The sequence below is a fragment of the Triturus cristatus genome, chromosome 4_1, assembly GCF_964204655.1.
Source record: "Triturus cristatus chromosome 4_1, aTriCri1.1, whole genome shotgun sequence".
NCBI classification, from domain to species: Eukaryota; Metazoa; Chordata; class Amphibia; order Caudata; family Salamandridae; genus Triturus; species Triturus cristatus.
Genome location: NC_140585.1, coordinates 77,367,486 through 77,384,995, shown reverse-complemented (window position 1 = coordinate 77,384,995; position 17,510 = coordinate 77,367,486). Strand labels below are relative to the sequence as shown.

Sequence of the window (17,510 nt, the reverse complement as noted above, 5' to 3'; positions counted from 1 at the left end):
AGATTAACCAATGGCGTTCCTTGCGTTTCTCCCGTATTAAAAAAAACCCGCGAAGCTGGAATGCTCATGTGACAGCATATACGTAGACTAACACGAATACCGAGGGAATCTAACCGCCATCTTAGTACGATGCTCGAAACCAAGGAAGTGAAATACTGGCAATGAATATCGTAAACAGATAAAACGTGTAAACAATAAAAGAACGCGGCTAATGGACAAAAAAGTGCACAAGACCCTGGTGAATCTTAAATGAACTGAACTCAAGGGTACACGACCCAATACGAGTTGCTTAAACAAAAGGGATAAATGAAGCCAATACTACATAGTAATAATACAAAGGAAATACAATAGTAAGAAACCACTAGGTAGTGAAGTGTGAAGATGGTGAAATTCCTAAGATAGAAGACATGAATAACACAACATCAGTGGAAATAGAATACAACAGTGCGAAAGTATATAAGGAGCAGATCAACATAAACCTTCGTGGAGGTATCACAACCTTGCATTGTCAAAATAAATTTTTTTCATGAAGTTAATGAACTCAATCAACAGTGTGTTAATACATATGATATAAAAGCAATCCATAACTCATGGCAGCAATACAACCAATATATATGTCCCCCAATATAAAACTGAAGCGAATATGTATACATATGCAAGATCTGTCTTTACTCTGGGAACTCTATCAACTATGTCAGAAAGAACCGTGTTGTGTTGCAAAGGGCATATTTAGTGTAGTGATGTTGATGTCTGGTGAATGCAACTCTTCAAAAATTACTGTTTTAAAGAAAACAACTTAAATCCAATTTATCATTAAGACCATGCAGCATCATTGTGTTTAGCTTCCTGATCCAGATCACTTCTCTTTGACAAAGTTTTTTACTCAAGTTGATGCCTTCTTTCAATGTGAGTTTTTCCACGATAAGAAACCGCACTTGAGTGATGTTGTGACCTTGTTCCATCCAATGGACTACTAAGTTGGAGTTTGTGTTTTTGTTTCGGATCATGCTTTTATGTCCTCCAATACGTATTTTTATTTTGCGCTCAGTTTTTCCAACATAGATGTAGCCACATAAACATTTAATACAGTAAATAACATTAGCTGTATTGCAGTCTGAAGAATAATTTTAAATCATGTTAACTCCTGTTCTTAGGTGTGTGATAAAGTTCTGTTGCATAACATTATTGCAATGTACACAATTGCTGCATCTTTTAATTCCAGTGTATTTAGTGGTGCCGGTCAAGGTTTTTTTTAGCTAAAAGTTCTTTGAGATTTTGGCTTCCTGTGTAAGCGAACAAAGGTGGTTGAATAAATAACGTGCCAAAGTCGGGTTCCTGTGCTAATAGTTCCCATCTTTTTAGGATGATTTTTTTTAATGCTTTTGGATTTGGTAGAAAACTTAGAGACATAGACTATTTGTTAGGTAGGTGTTTTTTGTTTGATTGTAAGAAGGGTGCTGCGATCATTGCTCTGAATCCAGTCCTCTGCCCGCTGAATAATGGTTGGCGGATAGCCCCGTTGTGAGAATCTAGTTTTGATCCTGATAAGTTCTTCTTTGAATTTATGTGTTGTGCATGATATTCTTTTGCAACGAATCATGTGAGAATAAGGTAAGTTCTGGATTAGTTTCGGAGAGTGGAAGCTATTGAAAATTTGCCAAAATTCAGTGGCTTTCCTGACTTCCCACCTGGTGGTTTCCCCGACTCATTCAAAGGTGAAGAGACCACTACTATAATCCTGAAGGTGGTGCCACAATACAGAAGACCGGAACCACAAAAGTGGAGTGGTCATCCTGTTAGGGGAAGCCCATTGGACACCATTTACCCATTAGTTCCTCAGTGAGACTGTCATACTAATCATGGGCTGAAAAGAAAAGCACAATGTTGCAATGCCCTGTGAGTAAGCTTAGTCAATCACTCAATAAACTCGAATTTGTAGAGTGTGGCTAATCACCCCTGAGGATATCCAGGCACTGGGTTCTTGCTGGGATCAGTCGAAGAGCAGGTCTTGAGTCCTTTTTCTGAATTCATGGGAGAGAGGATGCTGTTCAGAGGTGCAGAGAGAGGTTGGCGCGAGGTAGGAGAAGGAGCATCCTCCACTGTTGCTTCGGCAGATGTGGGGAGTGTGAGCGAGGGCAAGGGAGACGGAGCGCTGGTGTCTGGAGAGTTTGTTGAAGTTCAAGCAGTAGTTGGTGTATGCTGGTCCATGGTCATGGAGGGCGTTGTAGACGTGTGTTAGCATCTGGCATCTTTTCTGCATGGAGAGCCAGTGGAGGTTCCTGAGGTGGGGGTGATGTGGGACAGTAAGGGGAGGTCTAGGATGAGGCTGGCGGCTGAGTCCTGTATCATCTCAAGTCTCTTCAGGAGTTGGGTGGTCAGTTCCTCGTAGAGCGTGTTGCCATAGTCCAGCCAGTTGGTGACTAGAGATTGCGTGATGGCTTTCCTGGTGTTGATGGGTAATCTGAAGATCTTTCAGAGCATGTGGAGGGTGTGGAAGCAGCCAGAGGTGACTGCGTTGATCTGGCATTTCATGGTGAGTTTGCTGTCCAGGAAGATGCCAAGGTTGCGGGCGTGGACTGGTGGTGTGGATCCGAGTTTGGAGGGCCACCGGGTGTCATTCCACAGGGAGGTATTGGTCCCAAAAATCAGCACTTCTGTCCGGTCCATGTTGAGCTTCAGGCAGTTGGTCTTCATCCAGTCATCCAGTCTGCGACATTCGTCATGCAGTTGTGGAAGTTGGTCCTGGTGGTTGAGGGGTCTTCTGAGAGCGAGAGGATGAGCTGCGTTTTTTCGGCATAGGATATGATGTTGAGGCTGTGGGTTCTGATAATGTTGGCAAGGGCATCATGCATGTGTTGAACAGTGTGGGGCTGAGCCTTAAGGAACTTCACAGATGATGCTTTTGGGTTCCAAAGTGAAGCGTGGTAGGCGGCACTACTGGGTTTGTTCTGTGAGTAAGGATGTGATCCATTTGAGGGCGTCTCCCTGGATCCTGATGTGGCAGAGTCTTTTGACGAGGCTTTGGTGGGATAGAGCGAAAGGGGCATTGATTTCTCAGTGTTCCAAAAAGAATGCACTCTGCCAGTAGCTCTTTATAATTGGGAAGATGCTCAGCTGCAAGACCTGCTAATACACATTAGAGAAGAGCTGGGGATTCAACAGAAAGTGGATGACATCTGGTGATCTGCCTTTACATTACATCATTATAAACGTCAAACATTAAAGAATGGAAAGATAACAATAAGGCAATGCTACTGTTCCTAGTTTACTAAATAAAAAGTATCTGGTTGACAGATTTGAAGAAGCCCTAATGCCAAATTATCTTCATCATCCTCTTCCCTGGTCTCAGAGGACTCTACTCTTCTGTACGTGGTTGACAGGAAGGTCGAAGGCTCTCTTAATACAGCTTATGCATCCTCAAGTTTTTCTCTGTGAGCCAGTTCTTATGCAGCATATGCTACGCAGCTACTATTGATGGATTTCCAGACTCTCTGTGATTGTTTGCAAGAGGGAACTGACCATGTATCTGACCTAGTGCATATGGAACTCTTGGTGCATTAGTTTTGATGTCACATTCCACTCATTGCAGGCTGCAGCCTGCTCCACAGGAGCAGCGATAGCAGGCAGATGCCTGTTATGGATCAAGCCTTAGAAACTTGAAGCTGGCTACATATTTCTAATTGAACATCTCTTTTTTATAGGTCCTAAGTTGTTTGGGAAAAAAATCTTTTCTCCAGTAAAAGAGGATACAACACGAACAAATGTCACATTCGTGGCCAAGTCCATGGTTGGTGGGCTGTGTTTGCCAACAAATTTCAGCTCCAGTCCACACAACTCCACGATCAAAGGCAGAAATTACTTTACATAGGTCTGAGGAAGGCTAAAGTGCTTGGTACCATAATGGAACCAGTTAGTGCAGGATGTTCCAGTGCTTTGCATTACAAAAGATGGCTGCAGTTCAAACAGCCACATTCAGTACAATTATTCAGAAATACACCCTTAGCAGTTAGCAGGGCACAAGTCGAGGGTACATGCGGGTAGATGGCATCTACCCACTCTTTTCACAGGGTGAATGCAGTCTCCACAGTCAAGAGGTTGGGTTCCACAGAAATATACTAAACGTGTCCCGGTGTAGTTTTCAGACACTGAGAGACATTAAACAGCGCTTGCGTGTTGTCTACTTTCATTCTGAGCAGTAACGTGCAGGCTTGGAGGGGGCTTATCAGATTCCAGCTGGGCCCATAACAAAGGCCCATGCTAAGGGGCCACCAGACCTCCATCTCTTGGAGCATCCTGCCTGGCACCAATGGGAAGCCTCACACTTAAATGGAATGAAGGGTGAACAAAGGCACACAGCTTATAATTTTCACAGGTACTTAACAGAGGCATGCATTTGACTTAGATTAGTCCCTGTATATAAGAGATATGCATGCACCTAAAGAATGTCAGCTGTGTTGGTCTGTCCTGATGTTTACACAAATAGTAAATTAAATAGCACTGTTTTGTTTTGTTTATAGCTCTTTAACACTACTCATCCCAATGAGCGCTTTGCATCACATGTACACCGACTGACTGACTGACTGACAAGCAGTGGAGGTCCCGCCCCCTGACACCGGGGACCGTACTTTAGCACCTCGCGCCTCCCGCTTCGCGGGAGATGCTTCGCCGCATTTGGGGACTCAGCGACCGCTACGGCTGTGAACTACACGCCCCTGGAGCCTGAGGGGCAGCGCAAGCAGTGGAGGTCCCGCCCCCTGACACCGGGGACCGTACTTTAGCACCTCGCGCCTCCCGCTTCACGGGAGACGCTTCGCCGCATTTGGGGACTCAGCGACCGCTACGGCTGTGAACTACACGCCCCAGGAGCCTGAGGGGCAGCGCAAGCAATGGAGATCCCGCCCCCTGACACCAGGGACCGTACTTTAGCACCTCGCGCCTCCCGCAATATGGGACGCACGCGGGCGACCGCCGGGCTAAGCCCGGGCAAAGGGCGAAGAAGGTCGGGCCGGGCCATCCCCCAAACTTCCACTATGGGTAAGCGCAAGCAAGCTGTGTCTATGGAGGGGAGTGGGAAGAAAGCTAAGGTTCCCAGAAAATCTGACTGCATAATTTCTTATCTGTCTTCTGCTGTTGAGGTGTTATCCAAAGAAATTGCTAATGCTGAACAGGAACTGGGTCTGGTTCCTCCCATTCTGCCCTGTAAAACTATTGACTGTGTGGCAGTCCCCAGCATAACTTTTGGAACCTGTGGTGACTGTGTCTAATCCTCCTATAGTAAGTGATCTTGTTATCTTTACTCAGGATGTGGTTGATCAACGGGGGCATCATGTCCATGGTAACGCAGGTCCGGCGAGGATCTGCAAGAAGAAGACCTTGAAACGGCTTAAAACACAAAAAGCTGCGCAGCCTACAGAGGGGCCATTAGGGACACTTACAGCGGATCTACTAGAAGACATAATCACCTCACGTTTAGAACATTTACTGGTGGGCATTGCCAAAGATATTGTCGAGACTCTGAATGCCTGTGTGGCTGACCTGCTTAACAAATGTACAAATTTTGTCGCCTCCATTAAAGAGCTTAGTTTACATCAAGCGGGGGCCAGTCAGGCTATGCATAGCCCACTTAGGTTAGAGAGGGGCACGGGAGTTTCTTCTGGGCCATTAATCCAATCATGTTCTCAGGGGATGGGTAGTACCTCTGATAGGGCGTTGAGCACGGACCCTCCCCTCTCCATGGCACAGCCACTATTAGGCAATCATACTGATGGTAATATGCCGTGTGAGGCAAGTATAGCTGTATCCCAGCCCCTGGGCTGGAGTGTGAGGCAGGCTTGGGGTAGTCCGGTTACCCTTGATCTTCCCCCAGAATCGGCGCCCTTGGTGGCCGTTTTTGTAGGGGTTCCTCCTCGCCGCGGGGGAGTGATGGAATCTACGCATGACCTATTGAGGATGACTAGATCTTGGTGTAGAGCCTCTAGTTGTGGAGGTTTGGACATCTCCCCTAACATCATTATGGCGAGAAGGGTGGGGTGGGTTGGGCAACGGCCGAAGTGGCTTGTGGGTGATTGTGTAATTGTTAATTTTAATAGTCCGGATATTGTAGATAGATTGTTTTGGGATGGGTCTGAGGTAAGGTATGGGGAAATTAGACCAGTCCCCCTAGGTTTTTTCTACCCACCCCCATCGAAATTATTTTCCGGTTTACACAGTCACCGGGCTGATGCTCGTGTTCCTACAAACATTCCCCCCAAGGCAACAACCTCAAGGCAACAACCTCCGCCTAGACTGCCTTATACGGTGGGGTGTCAAAGCTCTGGGGTACCGTTAAGGCCTGGATACTGTCAGCTTTCAAATAATGTCCCCCTGCTCCGTTCTTCCAATTTGATCTTGAACAACTATTACACCCCATTGTCAAATTTGGAAGATAATGATTGACTGACAGACACGGCACGGCCTGTTGATCCCTGTCCTGAAAACCCTGTTGGAGGGTGTTGGAAAGCGTTCCCCGGGGAGGCTGCGGAATGCGTTCCTGCCACCCGGAGGCCCACCTTTCCCAGAGTTAGGCCGAGCAAGAGCGGGGAGGCCCTTCCTGGAAGGGTCTCGTACCTAGGATCGCACACGCTGCGCTTACTCTCTTCAGATAGAGGGACACCACACAGTACTTCTTGGCAAGACAATAGACTTTATCGTTGGTTGTCAGGGTACTTTATGATCCGGAAGGCAGGAACAGAATTAGTGCCACAAGCGGCTGCGATCTCGTGATGAGGGGTAAGGGGTAGCGGGACATTCTTTGAATCAGTGTCTCTTCGGAGTATCCGGCGCACAGCTCTCAATCCTCAAGCTGAGGGAATGTTGCTTCTCTCGGCAATCTCTGCCGATTCTCTTGGAGGAGCGGGCCGCGAGTCACTCAGCAGGCACCGGAGGTTCGTAGTTCGAGGAGCCGCGACGGCGTCAGCAGGGCTCAGATGGTTCAGGGTTCGGGGAGCCGCGACCACGTCAGCAGGGCTCAGATGGTTCAGAGTTCGGGGAGCCGCGACAGCGTCAGCAGGGCTCAGATGGTTCAGGGAGCCGCGACCGCGTCAGCAGGGCTCAGATGGTTCAGAGTTCGGGGAGCCGCGACAGCGTCAGCAGGGCTCAGATGGTTCAGGGTTCTTCGGTTCGGGGAGCGACCAGGTCAGCAGGCTCTCGTCAGTCCAGGTCTTCTCTGCCTCCCGTCCCTTCCGCACCCCCTGTTATACTTCCCCTCCTCTTTGAAGTCCGGAGCCCTCGCCGAGAGGGGTCTGGGTGCCTGGGGCGGTGTGTCGGGGCTTCCTGTCGCTCGGCCCCTTTGATCTGTTCATGTGGGTCCGGGAGGGACTCCAGACACCCAGCAGGCGAGGCGGCCGCTCACCGGGGGCCTGGTGGTCGATCGAAACCTCACTCGGGGAAGAGACCAGAGGTGTGACAGGGTCTGGTTTGGGGGGTTTCGCTCTTCCTCGGCCGGGCATGCGTGTTGGGGATCTGGCCGGCCCTCGGGATGTTGGGCCAAGGGGGCCGGAAGTCTGTGACATCGGGGATCCGGTGCGGTTGCAGGGTGGCTGGCTGGCTGGGAGGGCCCACGCCACGAGGCCGGTCTTACACGTGCCCCCCCGAGATGAAAGGCGGGGAGAACTACCCATCCACTTGGGGGTTCTCCTCGCTGAAGCGGAAGAATCGGGACAGGCCGTCCGCGTTGGCGTGGTCCGTCCCGGGGCGATGTTCCACAGTGAAATCCATCCCCTGGAGGGAGATGGACCAGCGTAGCAGCTTGGGGTTTTCCCCTCGCATCTGCATCAACCACCGCAAGGGTCGGTGATCTGTTTGTACTCGGAAGTGTGTTCCGAACAGGTAGGGCCGTAGCTTTTTGAGGGCCCAGACTACTGCGAAGGTCTCTCTTTCAATGGTGCTCCACCGCTGTTCTCGGGGCAGCAACCTTCGGCTGATGAAGGCTATGGGCTGATCTATGCCTTTGTCATCGAACTGGGAGAGGACTGCCCCGATGCCGTGTTCCGAGGCGTCCATCTGGACCACAAACTCCTGGGCGTAGTCGGGGGCTTTAAGCACCGGGGCCGTACACATAGCGGCTTTTAGGGCATCGAACGCTTTCTGGCAGGGGGGAGTCCATTGTACTTTCTTGGGGTGTTTTTTGGAGGTTAGCTCTGTGAGGGGGCCTGCGATGCTGCCATAGTTCTTAATAAACCGCCGGTAGTAACCGGTGAGGCCCAGGAAGGCCCGGACTTCTGTCTGGGTCATGGGGGGTTCCCAGGACAAGATGGCGTCGATCTTTGGCTGGAGGGAGGCGACCTGCCCGCTTCCCACCTGGTGCCCCAGATAGGTTACGGAGCCGTGCCCAATTTGACATTTGCTGGCTTTGATGGTGAGGCCGGCCCGGCGCAGAGCCAGCAGGACTTGTCGGAGGTGCTGGAGGTGCTCGGTCCATTGGGAGCTGAATATCGCTATATCGTCGAGGTATGCTGCGCTGAACCCCTCTAGTCCGGACAGGACCCTGTTCACCAGCCGCTGGAAGGTGGCCGGGGCATTCTTCATTCCAAACGGCATCACCCTAAAGCGGTAGTGCCCATCCGGGGTGGAGAAGGCGAAGCGCTCCTTGGCTCCCTCGGTGAGGGCAATCTGCCAGTATCCACTAGTTAGGTCGAAGGTGCTGAGGTAGCGAGCGGCCCCGAGGCGGTCAATGAGCTTGTCTGCACGGGGGATAGGGTGAGCGTCTGCTCGGTTGACCGCATTGAGCCCTCGGTAGTCCATGCAAAACCTCAGCTCGGGGGCGACACCCGGGGTAGCTGCTTTCGGAACCAGGACTACCGGGCTGGCCCAGGGGCTGTCGGAGGGTTCAATCACCCCGAGGGCCAGCATCTTCGCTACCTCGGTCTGGATGCAGGTTCGGACCCGATCAGGGACCCGGTAGACCCGGTGTCTCACTGGCGGGCTGTCGCCGGTGTTCACGTCGTGGACACACCAGTTGGTGACCCCAGGGGTTAGGGAGAAGAGGTCCGCGAACTGTCTTAGTAGCTGGCGGCAGTCGTCGGACTGTTGGGCTGTGAGGGTGGTTGAGAGTCTCACCCCCTCCACGGAACCATCGGTCTCTTTCGCCCCCAGGGGGTCTGGAAGGGGCTCGGTGTCTTCTTCGGCCCCATCGTCGGTGGCCAGGAGTAAACTCAACTCCGTCCTTACAAAGTGGGGTTTGAGGCGGTTCACATGGAGAACCCGGAGGGGGTTCCGCGAGGACTGCACATCGACGAGATAGGTGACTTGACTCTTCCGCTCGACCACCTTGAAGGGTCCAGTCCATTTGTCTTGGAGGGCGCAGGGTTTCACCGGGGCCATGACCCAGACTTGTTGGCCAGGCTGAAACTCGACCAGCATAGCATTCTGGTCATACCAGCGCTTCATCTCTTCCTGGCAAGCCTCGAGGTTTGCCTCTGCGAGTTCTCGGAATTTCCGGGTCTGGTTGCGGAGCGCCAAGATGTATCGGAACACATCCGGAGGGGTCCCCCGGGGAGTCGTTTCCCAACCCCCCTTGACCAGGCTCAGGGGTCCCCGGACGGGGTGTCCATATAGTAGTTCGAATGGGCTGAACCCCAGGGATTTTTGTGGAACCTCCCGGTAGGCGAACAGGAGGCATGGGAGGAGGACGTCCCATCTCTGGCGTAGGGGTTCTTCGAGGCCCATGATCATTCCTTTCAGTGTCTTGTTAAAGTGCTCGACTAGGCCATTCCCTTGGGGGTGGTACGGGGTGGTGAACTTGTACGATACTCCGCACTGCTGCCAGAGGGACCTCATGTATCTGGAGATAAAGTTCGTACCCCGATCACTCACGACTTCGCGGGGGAACCCCACGCGGGAGAAGATCCCCATCAAGGCCCGGCCTACCACGGGGGCCGTCACGGTGCGGAGAGGGATGGCTTCGGGGTAGCGGGTGGCATGGTCCACCAGGACGAGGATGAACCGGTGGCCCTGGGCAGTCTTGGGGTCCAGCGGTCCCACGATGTCGATTCCTACCCGCTCAAAAGGGGTACTGACGACGGGGAAGGGTTGTAGCGGAGCCTTGCGCTTCCCCCCACTCTTTCCGCTGGCCTGGCACGTGAGGCAGGATTTGCAGCGGGCCTCCACATTCGCTCGCATCTTGGGCCAATAGAAGTGGGTGACAAGTCGCTGGTAGGTCTTATCTTGGCCTATGAGTCCGGCCAGGGGTACATCATGGGCCAGGCCCAGGAGGAGACTTCGGAAGCGCAGGGGTACCAACAGTACTCGGGCCGATCCCAACTCGGCTGACTTCTGTTCGCTGTACAGGAGGCCGTTTTCCCAGTATACCCAGTGGTCGCCTGCTGCTTGGGCCTCGGCCTGTTGTCGGGGTCCAATGAGGGAAGGGCAGGTGGATTGTTCTTGGCAGAATTCTTCTCGGGAGGGGCCTCCTTCGCAGTGCCACTGGGCCATTTCCGGCAGGTCCCCGAGCTCGGTCAGGGGTTCGGGGTCGGAAGGCACGGACCCCTCGTCGGGAACGGTCGCTTCGTCCGGAAGGGGGTCGTTGGCCTCGGGTGGCGCATCCTGGACCTCGGGGATGGTGGCGGTGCTCCGTGGCATGGCCTCCCCCTCCCCGGAGGAATGCACTCTGAGAGTCATTGAGCGCGTGGTGGCGCATACCCATTCGGGTAGGCCCATCATCTCGAGATGGGCTCTTCGTTCCACTTGTCCCCACGGGGAATTCTCAAGGTCGTTGCCCAGGAGGCAGTCCACGGGCTGGGAGGTTCGGACCGCCACTTTTAACTTGCCGGTGACTCCCCCCCATTCGAAGGGAACTAGGGCCATCCGGCAGAGGCTCTCGGAATTGTCTGAGGATATGACGGGACAAAAGGCGCCGGGCAGGATCTGATCTTCGGAGACCAGGTGACAATGAACCGCCGTGACACTCGCCCCCGTGTCCCGAAGGCCCTCGACGCGGTGACCGTTGACCGTCACCTGCTGTCGGTACTTCTTCGTGTTGGCGGGCAGGGACGTTCCGGGGACCATCTCCCGGTCCCCCAGGGAGACCAAGGCCATGGCGGCTGGTTCCCATTCTTCGGAGTCTTCCATCTCTTCCCCCAGGGCTACGGAGGCCATTTGTCGAGCCGGCGGGGTTGTTGTGGCGGTTCGCTGGTACAGGGGACATTGAGGGTCGCTGGCATAGTGTCCGGTCTGTTGGCAGCGGAAACAGGTGATCCTCACGCGGGGCCCCGGCCTCCCCGGTGGCCCGCTGCTGGCCGGAGGTGGAGCTGGAAAGGGCGGAGGTTGTCCTCTGGGGGGGCTGAGCGGGGATCCCCCCGGAAGTTCCCTTGGCCGGCCTTGATTCCCGCCGCCCCTCTGGCGGGGGGGTCCCTGACTGTGGCGACCGTAGTCTCCCACGGGACCCCGGGAGGACCGGGTGTTTACCCACCAGTCAGCCTCGACAGCCAGTTTGAGGGTCTGTGAGTTTGCTGTCCAGGAGGTGCTGGCGCAGCTCTACAAAGCAATTAGCGGACAAGTGTTCCCATGCGATTAGGTCGAACAGCTCCTCAAAGGTGGAGACCTTGCTGCCCTTGATCCACCCGTCCAAGGCCCGGCTGTAAAAGTTCACGTACTCCACCCAGGTGGTACCGGGTATCTTCTTTCAGTCTCTAAACCTTTGCCGGTACATTTCAGGGGTGAGCCCATATCTGGCTACTAGGGCCTCTTTCATGTGACTGTAGGAGTTCATCACCGTGGAGGGCAGGTCCAGCAGGGTATCTCTCCCCTCGCTCAGGAACCGGCCCCACAGCCCAGCCCCCCAGTCTTTCTGCGGGACTCTGTGGGAGGTCATGGCGACTTCGTAGGCTTTGAACCATTGCTGGATGTCGTCGTTCTTATAGTATTCCTTCACCACATCCTTGGGGATGTGGACATTTGGTTCCACGGTGGAGGAGAGGGGTTGGGTCTCCGAGGGTCTGGCCTCCGCATTCTTAGCCTTGAGCTTGATCTCTTTCAGGCTACGTTCGTGCTCCAGTTGGAGTTTTCTTTCCTCGTGTTCTCTTTGTCGTTTCTTTTCCTCGAGTTCTCCTTGTAGGCGTAACTGTTCTACCGCCAGCTTCTTTTCGGCCAGTTTTAGCTCTCCTTCGATTTTTAATTTTGCTAGTTCTAGTTCGTGGTTGCGACCTCTTTCTCGGTCCGCTTCGTGGTTCGTTAGGCGGCTCTCCTGTTTGTGTCCGGGGAGTTCCCGCCTCGACCCAGGTTTTTAATGCTCCCTGGAAGTCCTCTTTCGTGCTTAGTCTGGTGGTAGCGATTCCAAGGTCTTTGCAAAATTGTTTCAGTTCTCGGTGCGTATAAGATTCCAACTGGTCCTCTCGGAATGTCGTGCTCGGGTTGGTGCCTTCGGCACCTAGGGAAGTTTCTCCTTCCATTTCTTCTGGGTGGTGCGTTAGCCGTCTACTGCACGATCTCTAGGTGTTGGCTCGGATCCCGTCGCCTGCCACCAAATGTTGGAAAGCGTTCCCCGGGGAGGCTGCGGAATACGTTCCTGACCACCCGGAGGCCCACCTTTCCCAGAGTTAGGCCGAGCAAGAGCGGGGAGGCCCTTCCTGGAAGGGTCTCGTACCTAGGATCGCACACGCTGCGCTTACTCTCTTCAGATAGAGGGACACCACACAGTACTTCTTGGCAAGACAATAGACTTTATCGTTGGTTGTCAGGGATCTTTATGATCCAGAAGGCAGGAACAGAATTAGTGCCACAAGCGGCTGCGATCTCGTGATGAGGGGTAAGGGGTAGCGGGACAGTCTTTGAATCAGTGTCTCTGCGGAGTATCCGTCGCACAACTCTCAATTCTCGAGCTGAGGGGATGTTGCTTCTCTCGGAAATCTCTGCCGATTCTCTTGGAGGAGCGGGCCGCGAGTCACTCAGCAGGCACCGGAGGTTCGTAGTTCGAGGAGCCGCGACGGCGTCAGCAGGGCTCAGATGGTTCAGGGTTCGGGGAGCCGCGACCGCGTCAGCAGGGCTCAGATGGTTCAGAGTTCGGGGAGCCGCGACAGAGTCAGCAGGGCTCAGATGGTTCAGGGTTCGGGGAGCCGCGACCGCGTCAGCAGGGCTCAGATGGTTCAGAGTTCGGGGAGCCGCGACAGCGTCAGCAGGGCTCAGATGGTTCAGGGTTCTTCGGTTCGGGGAGCGATCGAGCCGCGACCAGGTCAGCAGGCTCTCGTCAGTCCAGGTCTTCTCTGCCTCCCGTCCCTTCTGCACCCCCTGTTATACTTCCCCTCCTCTTTGAAGTCCGGAGCCCTCGCCGAGAGGGGTCTGGGTGCCTGGGGCGGTGTGTCGGGGCTTCCTGTCGCTCGGCCCCTTTAATCTGTTCATGTGGGTTCGGGAGGGACTCCAGACACCCAGCATGCGAGGCGTCCACTCACCGGGGGCCTGGTGGTCGATCGAAACCTCCCTCGGGGAAGAGACCAGAGGTGTGACAGGGTCGGCGCCTCTCGGTCTGGTTTGGGGGGTTTCGCTCTCCCTCGGCAGGGCATGCGTGTTGGGGATCTGGCCGCCCCTCGGGATGTTGGGCCAAGGGGGCCGGAAGTCTGTGACATCGGGGATCAGGTGCGGTTGCAGGGTGGCTGGCTGGTTGGGAGGGCCCACGCCACGAGGCCGGTCTTACAGAGGGGCTAGTTGTAAATTAATTAGCTGGAATGTCGCCGGGACTAAATCCAAACGAGCGGATGTGTCCTGGCTTGATTTCCTAGGCAAACATGATATTATTGCCATGCAGGAATCGTGGGATCCTTCAAGTAACTTCTTTTTAGATGGTTACTCCAGCTATGTTGTACCGGCAGTTATGGGTGGGGCAGGTCGAGCCAAAGGGGGTCTAATATTTCTTTTTGCACTTCATTTAAAGGGCACATTCACCCGCCTGGCTTCTGACTCTAATAATTTTCTCTGCGTGGAATGGATCGTCTCCCATTCCTTGAAAATTTTATTGATTCATTTTTATAACTCAAGGGACTGTGTTGATTTCAATCAACATTTGGTCACCTTGCAAACTTTTATTTTAGATTACAGTCAAAATCAAAACACTGGTTTTGAGATCGTCCTTATGGGCGATTTTAATGTTCATTTCTGTGTTGGTGAGTGTTATGTGAGGGCCTATGAAGCTCCTGAGGGCCCTCCTGGCGCTGTGGCCCCCCATTTTGAGCATACTAAGCAGGGGGAGGCCCTAGAGGTTTTTCTTGCCACTACCAACATTTTTTAATCTAATTTTATAGAGGTTGGGGGCAGGGCCATTATGTTTAAAGGTTCTACTTTGGGATCAGTAATAGATTACATTTTTATGTCGTCTGGTGTCTTAGATAGGGCTATAGCTCACAAAGTTGTCCCGTCTGCCTTTAGTGATCACAACCCGGTATATCTGGAGTTGGCTTTGCCGGAGAGCCTGGGTGGTTTGCGCCATGATTGCCAAAGAGATCTTCCCCTGATTTCGAAAGACCAGGGTCGCAGGGTTAAATGGGCTAAGGTGGTCCCTGCAACTTTTCTGGAGGAGCTTTGCGCCAAAATGGATGGGCCTTGTGGATATTTGTGTTCAGATCTCTAGGGATCTGACTTCCACCAATGCCCGTCGAGGCTCCAATCCTTTAGATGGTTTGACGGGAATTGCTCGAGGGCCCACAGGATTCTGCGCAAGGCGCTAAAAAGTAGACCTAGGGATAAGGGGGCAATTGCAGTAGCGAGAGGGGCCTATAAAGAGGCCATTGCCAAAAGGAAAAAGGCAATAAAATCAGAAGCCTGGGACAATCTTTTATCAATCGATGTCCTACGGGACAGTGGGAAGTTCTGGGCAACTATTAATCATCCTTTTTTCTCGGGTACTGAGGGCACTATCCAGGACTGTGTAATTCCAGATGAGAAATGGTTTGACCATTTTAGCAAAATCTATGGGGCGGGAGATTCAAGTCCCGCTAGCAGTAGTACCTTTGTAGTATCCCATTCCCTGCCCTGCTTATCCTTTGATCCGATGGATGTGGAGAGAGCCATAAAGGATTCTGCTAGTAATAAGGCGCCGGGCCCTGACGGAGTGCCAGCAGACCTATATGGCTACTCTCCTAATTTATGGGCAAGGATTTTAGCTAACGTTTTTAATGCGGTTTCTAGTTTTAGGTTCCCTGCTTCCTGGGCTAAGGCGGTCATTATTCCAATCTTCAAAAAGGGCCATCGTGATGATCCTTCCTGCTATAGACCCATCTCCCTGATAGACTCTGCAGTGAAGATCTTGGGCAGGGTCTTACTTCTTAAACTCAGGGATGCTTTAGACAGTCAGGGTATTTTGTCTAATCTGCAATATGGGTTTAGAGCCAATAGGGGGACTCTGGATCAATGTCTAAATCTTCAGCTTTTAATTAGTAAATACACGGTGGCGAAGGACGGGTCCCTTTTTATGGCTTTTATGGACCTGTCCTCCGCTTTTGATCTCGTTAATCGGTCTAAGCTATGGTCCATCATGCTGGATCTGGGTATTGATCCTCCCTTAGTACGTTTTTTAGCAGCACTTCATCAGGACCTCTCGGCCTCAGTGAGGGTCACTCAGGATGGGAAACGCACTAAGCACTTTAGGTCAGAGAGAGGGGTGAGGCAGGGGTGTATCCTTGACCCACTCCTCTTTACTATTTATATTAATGGCCTGGAAAGGTCCCTGGGGGTCCTGAGGGCAGACGCGCTGCGTGTAGGGGACCTAGTTGTACCGGTTCTTCTATACGCAGATGACGCTGTCCTGTTGGCCCACACATCTGTGGGGTTTCAGAGATTGTTGGATGCCTTTGGTGCCTTTATGGCTGCCTTAGACCTTAAGGTGAACATAAAGAAATCCCATTTTATGGTGGTGGGGAAACAGAGTAAAAAGCTTAAATCTAGATCTTTATTTTGTAACGGGGAAGAGATAACTAGAGTAAAGGTTTTCTGCTATCTGGGAGTCCTCTTTGACGAGAAGGGTACTTGGGGTCCGCAAATCAAGCTCAAACGTAACTCTGTAGCCAGGTCTACCTCTGCGTTGCTGAGTTTTGCTAAAAGACTGGGGGCCCTGTTGAAAGTCTATTCTTCGAAAAGCCTGGCTATCGCTACTTATGGCGCGGCTCTGTGGGGTTATGTTACGCAGGATATGATCCAAGTAGTTGAAAATAGATTCTTGAGACATTTTCTCTCAGTTCCTCAATCGACCCCTGTTTTTTCTATCCATGCGGAGGTTGGTCTGGGCTATGTCACGGATAAGTTGAAGATGGCCCCATTGTTGTGTTGGGTGAAAACCTGGTTAAATCAGGAAATCACTCTTAACCATCTGATTCTTAACGACATTCTAGCCTTGGACTATGCTAAAAGAATACCCTGGCTGGAGTACGTCAGAGCGGAGCTCTCTCGTCTTGGGCGCCCTGAGCTCTTTGTGTCTCCATCACATATTGTCAAGGCTGACTTAGCTTGGATCAAGCAGTGTTTTTTAGTTAGGATCAAATTGGATCGCAAAGAAAGAGAACTCTTAAAACCTTGTGTTAGAGCGCATTTTATGCTCCTCTTATCTCCCTCGCTGGAACCTTATTTGAGTATTGTTTCCAACCCATTCCATAGATTTTTACTGTTGAGATTTAGATTTAATTTGATCCACTACTCACTTGGCTTCTATCCGTCCTGGGGTAGGCCTGAATGTAGTAGGCCATGCCATTGTGATGATTTTTCATCCCAAGACACTTTGCATTTTATTATGTTTTGCGAGTTCTATTCTGCAAGCCGGAAAAAATATCTGCTCCCAATTTTGAAGGAAGCCGGCTTTGTACAAGTTAGACCTGCCCTGCTATTTCTTCAGCAGTTGAGTAGTACTCGTATTATATTTAGTGTGGCAAATTTTCTGGTGGCAGCTATGCGCTGCAAATCAAAAAAATTTCCTAATCTGTGCAATCCTGGAGCAACTTTTTAACGTCTGTTCTTAGGTATGGTATCTCTATTTCTGTGGATATGTTGTAATTATGCTGGTACATTTTATGTCTTTGATTGCCTTTTTATTACTGTATGAATTCTGTACTTTTATGATTTTAATTAATCGAATAAAGTGTTTTTGACTGACTGACTGGAACCAGCTCTCCATCCAGGACACCACCTCATTCATGAAGTCCATCCACTCAGGAGCTCCCACAGACCCATGTCCATACCACATCTTCAACGTGAAAATGCAAAGCATTGGCATGAACTCACCATCCTGCTCAAAACATCGATCACCACAGCAACGTTTCCCGACACCTGGAAATATGCCAAAGTCAGACAGCTCCCCAAAAAACCCTCTGCAGACCTCTGCAAACTCAAAAACTACCGGCCTCTCTCTGTGCTCGCATATCCAGCCAAGGTACTGAAAAAATACATCAACAGATAACTAATGATCTACCTGGAGCAAAACCATCTACTTGGTGCCTCCCAATCTGGATTCTACAGCAACCACACCACCAAGACCACCCTGATCACAGCCAATGACAACA

At 51.8% G+C, this 17,510-nt stretch overlaps 1 protein-coding gene across 2 annotated transcripts in view; it reads right to left on the bottom strand.

The window, feature by feature from the left end:
• The window catches only part of TBC1D10C (TBC1 domain family member 10C), a 349,369-nt gene that overhangs the window by 20,520 nt on the left and 311,339 nt on the right, over positions 1-17,510 (bottom strand). The window lies entirely within an intron of this gene.